Source organism: Strigops habroptila, chromosome 6, assembly GCF_004027225.2.
Source record: "Strigops habroptila isolate Jane chromosome 6, bStrHab1.2.pri, whole genome shotgun sequence".
Classification (NCBI taxonomy): domain Eukaryota; kingdom Metazoa; phylum Chordata; class Aves; order Psittaciformes; family Psittacidae; genus Strigops; species Strigops habroptila.
Genome location: NC_044282.2, coordinates 34,660,497 through 34,674,037, shown reverse-complemented (window position 1 = coordinate 34,674,037; position 13,541 = coordinate 34,660,497).

Here is a 13,541-nt window from a genome sequence, read left to right as displayed (position 1 = left end):
GATCTGTTTTAGTATAGATCACCACTAGCTAAGGATCATTTCTGTAGCAAGAGGACTCTATTGACCTGTTCAGTTTATTTCCATGTTACACAAAACTTTTTGTTTGAAGAAGTTGATGATTCAAGTTAGTGTAAAAATGCATGTTAGCACTCAGAAATAATTCTAAAGGGGGAAAAAAAGTAGCTTTTCTTGGTTCTTTAATTCCTTGTGAAACTACAACATTAAACTGTAACCTTTACAGATTAGGAGCATTTGGCCTGATTCTCTAGTCTACTGCACATCCAAACATCTCAAAGAAGGGAAAAATAAATAGAAAATACTACCGTATTGATTTTGGTTGTCTTTTATATCTATTTAGAGCCTATGGAAGTGCCTGTATAAAATGGAGCTAATAGGAAATCAAGCCCTCGTTTCCTGTGTTCTGCACAATTCCTAAACTATTTTTAGTTTGGAGAGGATAGGCCTAGAACTTCTGGTGATTTGATGAAGTATCAAGAAGCAGACAATACAGCTCCATACTACAGAGTTGTTATTTTCAGTTCTCATCATCTCAGGCACAGTCTTCGGAACTTTTTAAAAATGTAATGCGTTTAATAGAAGACTTTAAAATGTCATTCAGGAAAATTTAAGGAAAATGCTAAGCACTGGTTTCTGTCTGTTAAATGAGAAAGATATAGGAGATAAATCAATAGAACACAATATATTTCTGTGTGTATAAAGTAAGTATGTGGGAAAGCCTATTTAGAGAACTATTGAGATGAATGTACACAATGGGGCTGTTAAAAAGAGAATTACAAAGTATACAAAATTTTCAGAGAAAAAAGCAGTATGAAATAGATTTTTGGCTCTAAATATCTGGGCTCCTTTTTAGTATCCTCTTATTACACCAAGAATTTTAAACAACAGCATTGTTTTTTTTTGGTTTTTTTTTTTTAGTGTTTATTTGCAAAATCAGATAGACCAGGTGGCATGACTGGAATTATCCATTGAAAGCTATGGCTTTTCAGATTTTACTTTGGCAGTTTTAACATATCTAATGAATTGATTTATATGAATTTATAACTCACATTTTTCATTTGTTGCAGATTCTAACTGAACACTTATCTAAAACAATAACAACAGAAAAAATAACCAGGTAACATTGTTTTTATCTGCTTTCACAAATAATTCAAAATACGATCATTACCTTTCTAAATAAATAAAGGGAAAAAATTTAACAGAAAACAGTGATAAATCATAGCTCAGCATAATTATACTGAATTAAGCAGAAAATTATAATTAAATTTCAGAAACACTTTCATATTTTTTTAATTAACCTACACATTGTGTGCTTGAAAGTGGCATGGCTGCTTAGAATTCTTATACCATTTACTTTTAATACCACTTACCTTCCAAAATGGTCTGCTGCTTTTGTTTCAGTGTTATTTCCAGGTGGGACAGACAATTTTTTCCCATTTTATTAGAAAAATTTATCATCAGAGAGGCTCATTAACAACCACAGTTAGTGTGAACGCCAGTCTGTATATAATCTTGGCAAGCATATGAATATCATACATGTGAAAAGAATAAAGTTGTATGAGCGAAATCAGGCATTTGGTCTAGAACCTTGTCCTGGGTTCAGCTATAGCAGTCATTTTTCTCCTGCTTAGTAGCTGGTGCAGTGCTGTGTTTTTTAACTTTCAGCCTGGGAACAACGCTGATAACACTGATGTTTTTAGTTGTTGCTAAGTAATGTTTATTCCAACCAAGGACTTTCTCAGTCTCATGCTTTGCCAGGGAGGAGGGGAAGCCGGGAGGAAGCAGAGACAGGACACCTGACCCAAACTAGCCAAAGGGGTATTCCATACCACAGCACGTCATGCCCAGTATATAAACCGGGGGGAGTTACCCGGAAGGCCCTGATCACTGCTCGGGTCGGGCTGGGTATCAGTCGGCGGGTGGTGAGCAATTGTATCCTCTCCCCTTGTTATTTCACTAATCGTTGTGGTAGCAGTAGTGGTTTTGTGTTATACCTTAGTTGCGGGACTGTTCTTATCTCAACCCGTGGGAGTTACATTCTTCCCATTCTCCTCCCCATCCCTCCGGGAGCGGGGGGGAGGAAGAAGGGGGGGGGGGGGGGAGTGAGCGAGCGGCTGTGTGGTTCTGAGTTACCGGCTGGGCTCAAACCACGACAAACCTTTTGCATCAACAGCTCAATCTCTAACCATTTCAACTAAAGCTAAAGAAACGAATACACAAAGTAATGTTAAGTATAATCACAGGACTGGATCATAGAATAATTCAGGTTGGATGGGACCTGAGAAGGTCTCTATTCTTAACCTCCTTCTCAAAGCAGGGTCAGCTGTGTGTTGAGATCGGGTTGCTCAAGGCTGAGTCTTGAAAACCAGGGATGGAGACTGCACAGCCTCTATGGTCACCCCGTTCCATTCCTAGGCTGTCTTTATGGGGGAAAAAGCTTTTCTTTAGATCTAACCTGAATCTCTCTTTTCAATTTATGCCCATTGTCTGTTATCTTCCTACCATGTACCACTGTGAAGAGCCTGGCTTTATCTTCCTGATATTGTCAGAACCATCTCTTTTCCAGGTTAAATCCTAGAATGGTTTGGGTTGGAAGGGACTTTAAAGATCATCCAGCTCCAACCCCCCTGCTAGGGGCAGGGACGCCTTCCACTAGACCAGGTTGCTCAAAGCCCTATCCAACCTGGCTTTGCCATATGTACATTCAACCTCACTAAAGTGGTTATAACAAACATACTCTTAGTTCATTATACATACACATGGCATGTATATAGGCATATGAGGTCTCTATCCCTCTTGCATACTAATTTAAAGCTTTATTTTCTCAGTTAATAAACAAGCAACAAATGGAATCTAGTCATCCTTACAGTAATATTTGTATACTGCTGTAAAAAAAAAAAAAAAAAAAAAAACCCCAAATGAAACAGCCCTCTACCCCCACCTCTCCCCCCCTCCAAAAAAACCCCCACAAAACAACAAGCCTTGGAAGATTATTCAGTCTCTTAAACTATTGGGTTAAAGGGCTAATTCTACTGGATTTGGAGACTAAGGAAAAAAAAAACCTATGTAAAAAGTGGAAGGAAACTTAGAAGTGTTCACTGACGAATAAAAACCATTTCTGATGGCATTTAAAATGAGATGAGTCCATCTCTTTGTAGCAACAGTAAGTCTGCTTCACACCCCTGTGAAGGAATTATGGTACACGTGTGATAGGAGTCTTTCATAGCATCACAGCTTTTATGTCTATAGTGTAAACATTTACATAGAGCAAGTATTTCTATTACCCTTTATAAAAAAATAGATACCTTCAAGGCATGAACCCCAGCTAGGGAGTACATAACATGTAGGATGGCAGTAACACATCTCATCTGTATGTATAAACAGGAGGCCATGACATGGTATATGCAATCGGAGGCAAATTTCATTATTGGAAATAAGCTCTAAACAGGAAAACATGTTGTGTTAATTTTTGAAATTAATAATATAAATAGTTTACTTCAGCAAAAGCTTGCTTTATGTCTGTTTTTGCATTCTATCCTGCTTGAGCACAATTGCGTAGGTGAGTGAAAAGAGTATAAATACCTGAAACTGTGAAACAAACAGGAACAATATGACATATTGCATATGGCAGTCATGATTGATTGAACCAACATCTAATCTGGAAGTAACAGAACAAGTTATATGATAAGGGCTTTAGGCACGTACGTGGGCTTAAGTGGGTCAAAAGTTCATATCAAAGACGACCACTAGCCTTTATCAGCTAGCTCTTAAAAGACCCTCCTGGATATGTGCAGAAGAAAGAATGAAGATTGCATCAGTTGTTGGGAGGTGGGATTCGTCTTCCTGAAAATCCTATGAATATGTAAAATGCTTGACTATAAGAAACTTTGACTCTGTACTCACAAGTGTGCGTGCGGGATATGGAGGCATGCACCCAGCGCTGTGAATAAACCTTTGTTCCACTGACTTTGTCCCCAGTTAAATTTTTCTAAAGCTGAGCATGTTTCTCACAATTTGGGGGCTCATCCGGGATGTTCAAAACCTCGCCTTGGCAGTGAGGAGATGATCATGGAAGGAAGGTGTGCCCCCCTGATTTCAGTGGTCCTTTTGTTTTCCCTCCTTGCTGCTGGAGGATCGATGGTGATGACCCCAGCAGGGGACTCTGGACCAAAGGGGGGCAGTATTTCCACAGCAGCTGATAATGTCTGTGCACAGAACCCGGATAAGAAAAGTGACTGTTAAGTATTATCCGTGTGGCTGGGATTATGGGGATTGAGAGTGTGTGCCTCAGATGCAGAATGCTCTGCGAAACGAGTGTGGAGTCCTAACCATGGTTCCGTCCCTCCACGAGGAGGTCGGCTGGTGAAGGGATGAAGTGTAAGGAAACGGTTAATTGGAATCCCTGGGGAACATGGGAAATGGGACCAGTAAAGGAGGTCCTGGGAAGAAAGGGGGACAGGTGAAATGTTTCCCAGGCATACCTCCAGACAGTCTGTTAGAGGAGGATATGTCCTGCACCAGGGGAAAGGATAAAGCAAGGATGATAGATTATTGCATGTTTGAATGGGCTAAGGGGCCCATCTGACTGGATTCATTATATTGGCCAAAATATGGGTCCTTTGAGGGGTAGATGTGTCAAGCCTTGAATTTATATGTTAATGCTAAGGAGCCATTTAGTCAGGAAGAAAGTGACTATGCGGCCTGTTGGAGGGGAGACATTATGGTGTTTAAGGTAGGGGAACGACAAACTAAGGAAAAAGAACAAAAATGGGACTCTTTCAATTACATACCTCCCCCTTACAATCCTGTTGAATCTCCAGGATTAGAAAGAGAGGAGGGAAGGGAGAGGCCCACTGTTCTTCCAAAACAAGGGGGCCAGAGGTGAAGAAGGACCGAACCTGAGATATTAACTCCGGACTTGGTCAATTATCCCATTGAAAGAGAAATGCAAGACAAGGGAGAGACTTCACGAGTGGTTAGTCTGCAGCCATTACGAGAAGTCCCGATGCTGAGTGCACCAAATGGGGTGGGATTTGTAAATGTACCCCTCAATAGTACAGGAGTAAGGGGATTTAAGAAGGAAATAAAGAAGCTGTTAGAGGACGCTTGGGGTCTATCTGAGCAGCTGGATCAGTTTTTAGGGCCCAACATTTATACATGAGATGAGATGCAATCCATAATGGGAAGTTTGTTTACTTCTGAAGAATGACAGATGATTCGAACTGCTCGGGTGAGGATTTGGGAAGGAGAAAATCAGCGGACAGGGATAGGAAGAGAACAGAAACTCCCCTCTGTAAGACCAAATTGGAACCAAAATGTTGTGGAGGGGAGAAGAAACATGTCTGATTATCAGACTTTGATCATAAAAGGAATTGAAGAAGCTGCCCCAAGGGAGCTGAATTTGAGCAAAGCCTTCCACAACAAACGGGGAAAAGAGTCCCCAGTGGAGCGGTTACAATGACTCCACTGGAATATGCAACAGTACTTGGGAATAGATCCTGAAGGTGAAGCAGGCCAGGAACTGTTAAAAGTTAACTTCGTTACTCATGCATGGCCAGATATTAAAAGGAAATTGGAAAAATTGGAGGATTGGCATGACCAAGGATTGGATGAGTCGTTAAGAGAGGCTCAGAAGGCATATGTGAGGAGGGATGAAGAAAGGCAGAAGGCCGAAGCTAAGCTTATGGTAGCCACAGTACATCAAATGACTAAGTGTGCGTCTGGGACACCCCAAGGAGTGGGATATGAATTGAAGAAAGGAGGGGAAAGTAAAGTTGAAGCAGGAAGAGGTAGAGGAAGGGTTGGTCAGACCAATTGGAAACTGGGAATAGAAGAAAGAATAACTGTGGCAAATGTTACTACTGTGGGCAAGAGGGCCATTTCAAAAGGGGATGCCCACAGCGAGAAAGAGATTCGCGGGTGTTTACAGTCAGCTAACGAGGAGTATGGTGAGGAATAGGTGTGTGGGGGGCTCTACCCTGTGGGGTCTGGGAATCATGAAGAGCCCTTGATAAAGCTGCAATAAGGACCCCAGGGGGAAGAATTTTTCTTTTTAGTAGATTCAGGGGCTGAAAGAACATGTATTACAGCCCCGCCATCAGGATGTAAGAAGAGACAAAAGACTACCATGGTGCTAGGCGCAAAAGGAGAAGGATTTAAAGTACCAGTGACAGAAAAGGTAAAAATTTGAGGCAGTGGGAAAGATACAGAAGCAGACATTTTACTAGTCCCACAGACAGGACTTAATTTACTTGGTAGAGACTTACAAGATGAATTAAACATTGGAGTGGTTCCAGAGAAGGGTAAGGTAGTGGTAAAACTCTGAGTTAACTGAGGAAGATAAGGCAAAAATTCAACCCCGGGTATGCGTCAGAGAGGGGAACTGAGGAGGACTACAAATGACACCAATTGAAATTAAAGTTAGAGAGAATAGCCGACCTGTAAAAGTGAAACAATATTCTGTATCAACGGAAGGGAGAAGAGGACTGAGACCTGTAATTGAGGCATTACTAAAGTATGGTTATTAGAACCCTGCATGTCTCTCAATACTCCCAGTTTGCTGGTCAGAAAGTCAGATGGGACGTACTGACTGGTTCAAGATTTGCAGGAGATAAACAAAATGGTACAGGTACGCCACCCAGTAGTATCATAGAATCATAGAATAGTAAGGGTTGGAAAGGACCTTAAGATCAGCTAGTTCCAACCCCCCTGCCATGGGCAGGGGCACCTTGCACTAAACCATGTGGCCCAAGGCTCTGTCCAACCTGTCCCTGAACACCGCCAGGCATGGAGCATCCACAGCCTCCCTGGGCAACCCATTCCAGTGCTTCACCACCCTCACCGTAAAGAACTTCTTCCTTCTATCTAATCTAAACTTCCCCTGTTGAAGTTTGAAGCCATTACCCCTTGTCCTACCACTACAGTCCCTAAGGAAGAGTCCCTCCCCAGCATCCTTATAGACCCCCTTCAGATACTGGAAGGCTGCTGTGAGGTCTTCACGCAGCCTTCTCTTCTCCAGGCTGAACAGGTGTCAAACCCATATACGTTGTTGTCCTGGGTTCAGCTATAGCAGTCATTTTTCTCAGCTATAGCCGCCTCCAAAGACTGAGGGCTTGCTTCTCTCTTGCAATCGCTTTGTCAATTCCTCCTTCCTTAGCAAGTGATCCCAGCTGCTTGGCTTCCCTACCTTCTAGTTCATGACCGTCGGCCCCATTGTCCCAGCACCGGAGCAACCAGGTGACAATGTGCTCCCCTGGAAGACGGGTGAAATCTTTTCGCATATTCCGTAGTTCGGTTGAGGTCCGGGGTCGAGAAGTGACCTCTTCTTCTTCTTCCTCTTCCTCTGACCCACGTAGTAGTAACTCTTGTTCAGGTGCTGTTGCATATAGTAATGGCACTGGGTCTTCATCTTTCTTCGCTTCACGGGTTGCTCTTTGTGCCTTTCGTTTGCTTTTGCTTACAGGGGCAACAGACATTGTCACAAACTGGACATTTGGTTTAGCTGCAGTGTTTGTCACTGTGGTTGGAGTGGCTGCAGTGTCTGCCACTAGGATTGGAGTGGTTGCAATGTCTATTGCTGGGGTTGGTGCAGCTGTTGTGCTTGGGAGTTGAGTAACACCAACAGCTGCATTATCTGTTGCTGTCAGGGTTTGAGTAGCTACTGTGCTTGTCACTGGGGTTGGTGTAGCTGCAGTGCTTGGAGTAGCCATATTGTCTGTTGCTGTCGGGGTTTGAATAGCTACTGTGCATGTCACTGGGGTTGGTGTAGCTGTGGTGCTTGGAGTAGCTATATTGTCTGTTGCTGTCGGGGTTTGAGTAGCTACTGTGCTTGTCACTGGGGTTGGTGTGGCTGTGGTGCTTGGAGTAGCCACATTGTCTGTTGCTGTCGGGGTTTGAGTAGCTGTTGTGCTTGTCACTGGGGTTGGTGTAACTGCTGTATTTGAAGTTGGAGTAGTTGCATTGTCTGTTGTGGTCAGGGTTTGAGTAGCTGTTGTGCTTGTCACTGGGGTTGATGTAGCTGCTGTACTTGGAGTAGCTGTGTTGACTGTTGTGGTCAGGGTCTGAGTAGCTGCTGTGCTTGTAGTTGGCATAGCTGCGTTGTCTGTTGCTTTGCCATCAGATCCAGAGACATTTTTTTTCCCTTTGAAGGTGCTGGATAGTGTTGAGCAGGGCTCTGTAGGCATAGGCCAAGCCCCAGCACGTTGCCAAAATTTGTCCCTCTCTGGTATAACCAGGACGACAGCACACCTCGTTTAAGTGTTTTACTAGTTTTTCCGGATGTTGCACTTGTTCAGTGGTGAAGTTCCAAAGCACTGGAGGGGCCCACTGGCCTAGGTACTTGCCCATACTATCCCACACACCCTGCCACTCATAACTGTCCAGCCTCAGGGAAAATCTCCTGGTGGTCCTCCTATATCGTCGTCTAACCCTAGACCAGATTCGAACCTGATACTGCTGAATTTTTGACATTAAACGAAATAGGATGTTCCTAGGACGGGATGGCCGTGGGTAAAACACACTCCGTATGTTTGCCAACATGCTGATCCCCAGCACAATCAGCAGGCAGGTTTCAAGGGTACTGAAAGGCCATCTAAAACCTTCAGAACTCTCAATTGCTGTTGCAAATAGGCTGGTGGGGGAACGGGGGGTGAAAGAGAATGCTTCCTTCGTAAGTTTACCCCCCGAGGAGAAAAAAAAAGATATGCAATTGCTAAAATATTTCATTATATACCTCCCAATGTATAGTGGTGATGGCCATGCTGGAAGCACAAACCAGACCAGTTTCATGATCAATGAGTCTATTGTATTACAAGTCATTACCATGAAGTACAGTGAAACAAGAACCTTAGCCCAGGCCCCCCAGCCGATAAACGCTAAAACAGCAAATAGTGGCTGTAAGTAAGGTACAACATGCTGAAACTCTGAGATCAAGCGCAACACGTCTGAGAGCCAAATAATCACCATTGTGACGAGTAGTAACAATGAATGCTTATCACAAATATGATTAAACACACTCTGGTCAGATCTGTCGTTATCTCAACCTTTCGTGCCCCACGTTGGGCGCCAAAAAGAACTGTCGTGGTTTGAGCCCAGCCGGTAACTCAGAACCACACAGCCGCTCGCTCACTCCCCCCCCCTCCTTCTTCCTCCCCCCGCTCCCGGAGGGATGGGGAGGAGAATGGGAAGAATGCAACTCCCACGGGTTGAGATAAGAGCAGTCCCGCAACTAAGGTATAACACAAAACCACTACTGCTACCACCAATGATAATAACGATTAGTGAAATAACAAGGGGAGAGGATACAATTGCTCACCACCCGCCGACCGATACCGAGCCTGACCCGAGCAGTGATCTGGGCCTTCCGGGTAACTCCCCCCGGTTTATATACTGGGCATGACGTGCTGTGGTATGGAATACCCTTTTGGTTAGTTTGGGTCAGGTGTCCTGTCTCTGCTTCCTCCCGGCTTCCCCTCCTCCCTGGCAAAGCATGAGACTGAGAAAGTCCTTGGTTGGAATAAACATTACTTAGCAACAACTAAAAACATCGGTGTTATCAGCGTTGTTCCCAGGCTGAAAGTTAAAAAACACAGCACTGCACCAGCTACTAAGCAGGAGAAAAATGACTGCTATAGCTGAACCCAGGACAGTTGTTGAGTAAAATTCCACATGAACATAGGTGGTTCAGTGTGATAGATCTAAAAGATGCCTTCTGGGCTTGCCCCTTAGCCGAGGACAGTTGGGATTTATTTGCTTTTGAATGGGAAGATCCAGATACTGGAAGGAAGCAGCAGTTTCAATGGACCTCTCTTCCTCAGGGGTTTACAGAATCTCCTAATTTATTTGGACAGGCTTTAGAAGGGATACTAGAGCATTTTTTTAGTTCCACCAGGGATAAAAATCCTCCAGTATGTAGATTATTTATTAGTCTCAGGTAAGAAGGAAGCTAATGTAAGGGAAGTGTCCATACAACTGCTAAACTTTTTTGGGAACCAAGGACTGAGAGTATGAAAAACCAAGTTACAATTTGTATCAGAGGAAGTGAAATATTTAGGCCATTTAATTAGTGAGGGAAAGTGAAGAATCACTCCTGAATGGATCACTGGAATTACATCTTTAACACTGCCAAAAACTAAAAGGAAAGTGAGGCAGTTGTTGGGGTTGCTAGGGTATTGTCGATTATGGATTGATAAATATACCCGATTGGTCAAATTCCTGTATGAAAAATTGGTTGGGGAAGAGCCTATTCGGTGGCAAGAAAATGAGAAGGAGCAGTTTGAAATTTTGAGGCGGAAATTAATAATGGCTCCAGTTTTAGCAGTGCCCTCCTTGGAGAAACCATTTCATCTCTTTGTGAATGTGAAAGGGGGAATTGCATATGGGGTATTGGCCCAGGAATGGGGGGGTCAGAAAAAGCCAATAGCTTACTTGTCAAAACTAATGGATCCAGTCTTGCGAGAGTGGCCTACTTGTGTGCAGGCTGTAGCAGCCACAGCAATATCAGTAAAGGAAAGTTGGAAACTGACCTTTCGAGGAGCTCTCATTATATCTACCCCCCATACTGTCAGAACAGTTCTGAGCCAGAAGTCAGGTCGATGGTTAACCGACTCTCGAATCTTAAAATATGAGGCCATTTTAATGGAAAAAGATGACTTGGTGCTAGTAGTAGATAAGAATCTAAATCCCTCTCAGTTTTTGTATGGAAAAGAAGTAGAAGAGAAGCCAAAACATAATTGCCTGGATGTAATAGACTATCAGACCAAGACTCCAGAAGATTTATTGGATAGTCCTCTCCTTTAAGGGAAATCCCTGTTTGTGAATGTGTCTTCCAGGTGTGTGAATGGGAAAAGATTTAGTGGATATGCTATAATTGATGGGCAAGAAACCATGGCGATAGAACGAGGACGTCTACCAGGGGATTGGTCCACCCAAATATGCAAATTGTATGCTCTAAAACGAGCCTTAAAGTTTCTCCAGGGGAAGGCAGAGACAATATATACTGATTCCAGATATGCATATGGAGTGGTACATACCTTTGGAAAGATTTGGAAATAAAGGGGTCTAATTACTTCCCTAGGTAAAGGATTAATACATGGACAACTAATTATAGAAGTGTTAGATGCTTTAGAGCTACCAGAAGAGATTGCAGTCCAGTGTATTAGCGGACATCGGAAAGGACCATCATTTGAAGCGAGAGGGAATGACTTGGCAGATGAACAGGCCAAAAAGGCAGCAATAGAGGAACCTATTAGAGTGTTTGCTCTGTTTCCAACAGGAGTAAAACTCCCAGTGAAAACCCCAACATTCACACCTAAGGAAGAGGATGAGATGTTAAGAATAGGGGGTATTAAGACTTCTGAGGGTAGCTGGGTACTCCTGGATGGAAGACAAATGTTAAACAAAGCTATAACAAGGGAAGTGTTATCATGGCTACATCAAGAAACTCATTGGGGAACTCAGGCATTGTGTGATCAATTCCTAAGGCACTATGGGTGTATTAGAGTATACACATTGGCAAAGCGATTAGTGGACCGGTATCTAATCTGTCAAAAGGTAAACAGGAAAAATAATGAGGCAGCGGGCTTGCGGGGGAAGGCCTCTAGCATTAAAACCCTTCCAACACATTCAGGTGGATTTCACAGACTTCCCACCAGTCCAGAGGTGGAGATACCTCCTGGTAGCAGTAGATCACCTAACCCATTGGGTAGGAGCATTTCCATTTACTCAGGCCGCTGCGAACAATGTGGCTAAGGTGCTGTTGGAACAAATAGTTCCCAGGTATGGAATCAGTGAGAGGATTGATTCAGTCCGAGGTACTCGTTTTACCTCTAAAGTAATACAAGGTGTAACTCGTGCCCTGGGTACAGAATGGGATTTACATACTCTCTGACATCCACAAAGCTCAGGGAGAGTTAAGAAGATGAACCAAACTCTAAAACAAACGTTGTCGAAATTGATGATTGAAACCAAAGTACCCTGGACTAAGTGCTTGCCTCTGGCTTTGCTGAGAATTCGAACAGCACCCCGAAAAGATTTGGGAGTTGCCCTGTATGAAATGATGTCTGGGTTACCTTATTTAGGAAATGGAGAAGATGTCCTTATTCCAGAGGCTGGCGATTGATACGTGCAAAAATACACTCAGATGGTGGCCAGAACTCCGAGTCATCTATGGGAACAGGGCCACCTTCCCTAAACAACACCTTTAGATTTCTGTATACATAAGATACAACCTGGGGACTGGGTATTAATAAGAAGTTGGAAAGAAGATACTCTAAAACCTAATTGGGAAGGGCCGTATCAGGTATTGTTGACAACAGAAACAACAATACGGACGAAGGAAAGAGGGTGGACCCGTGCTGCTCGAGTAAAAGGCCCTGTTGATCCTGCAGATGGGTGGGCCATACATCCACATGAAGATCCCTTAAAATTAACTATCAGGAAAAAGCCTTGTGTTCTTGTTTTGACAGGAAAGGAGCCAGAGTCATTGGAAAGGCATCAGTCCAATTTGGATTCGGGAGTTCGAAACTGCTGATATCAACCACACATTGTTCAGAACTACTGGTGTCCACTACGCTGTAACAATGACTGTAATCCATTATTCATGGTAGAATGCTACAACATCCACAACGCTTGGAAAGATAAAGAGTGTGGTAAAACCCTGTGGATACGGGAAGGGGACAACATTCATTGCCCTCAGTACAGACTTTGGTCTAGTTGGGAGAAATGTGAGAGACTAGTTATACTAATAGGGGTATGCTATGGAAAAGACAGGGAATTACAGGTCTAATAGCATATGGGCCAAGAAATGCTAGGAAAAAAATCCACAGATACCTGTTGTGACACACCATGTATTTTTATGTACGCAGTGTGGACCCGGTCACGTAAGTGTGGTGACACATTGTGGGACTTGTAGTAGGGCTCTTCAAGTATCCACAAAGGATTCACTGAACTACTTTTGTAACTGGTGTAAAAGGAGCTCCGATTGTAACAAATTGATAGACAAGGCAGGATATTGCCAAATTGAACGGGTCCCGTAATCCCTGCAGCGGAGTTATATTAGCAGGACAAGAGAGGGCAAGACCAGATTAGCCTCTTTACTCGCCACCAAGAAGATGCATTTCTCTGCTGTTGGTGGCAACCCAATAAGCATGAGAGGTGGGATTATATGTTATACTGGACCTCAGCTTGTCTCAATGATACTAGCTGCAGTACTGGTCGTCCCTGTGACCCCTGATACTTGCCAAAAGTGCTACCAGACAATCCGGTATGGCCTCCAACAATTCTATACCTTCACAGCACGCACACACTCACATAAACAAAGTCCATTATGATCAAAAGAACCTAGAGGTATGTCAATATGGAGGCCAGGAGTACTGGGTTGGAGAAAATTTGGGAAAAGGAGGAATTAGGCTGGGATTGAGTTGCCCCAGAGGAGAGCAATGGTTATGCTTTACTAAGGCGGGACACTGGGATATATCAGATGGAGGTGGAGTTCAAGCCGTGGTCAAAGAAGAAATCATCAAAAA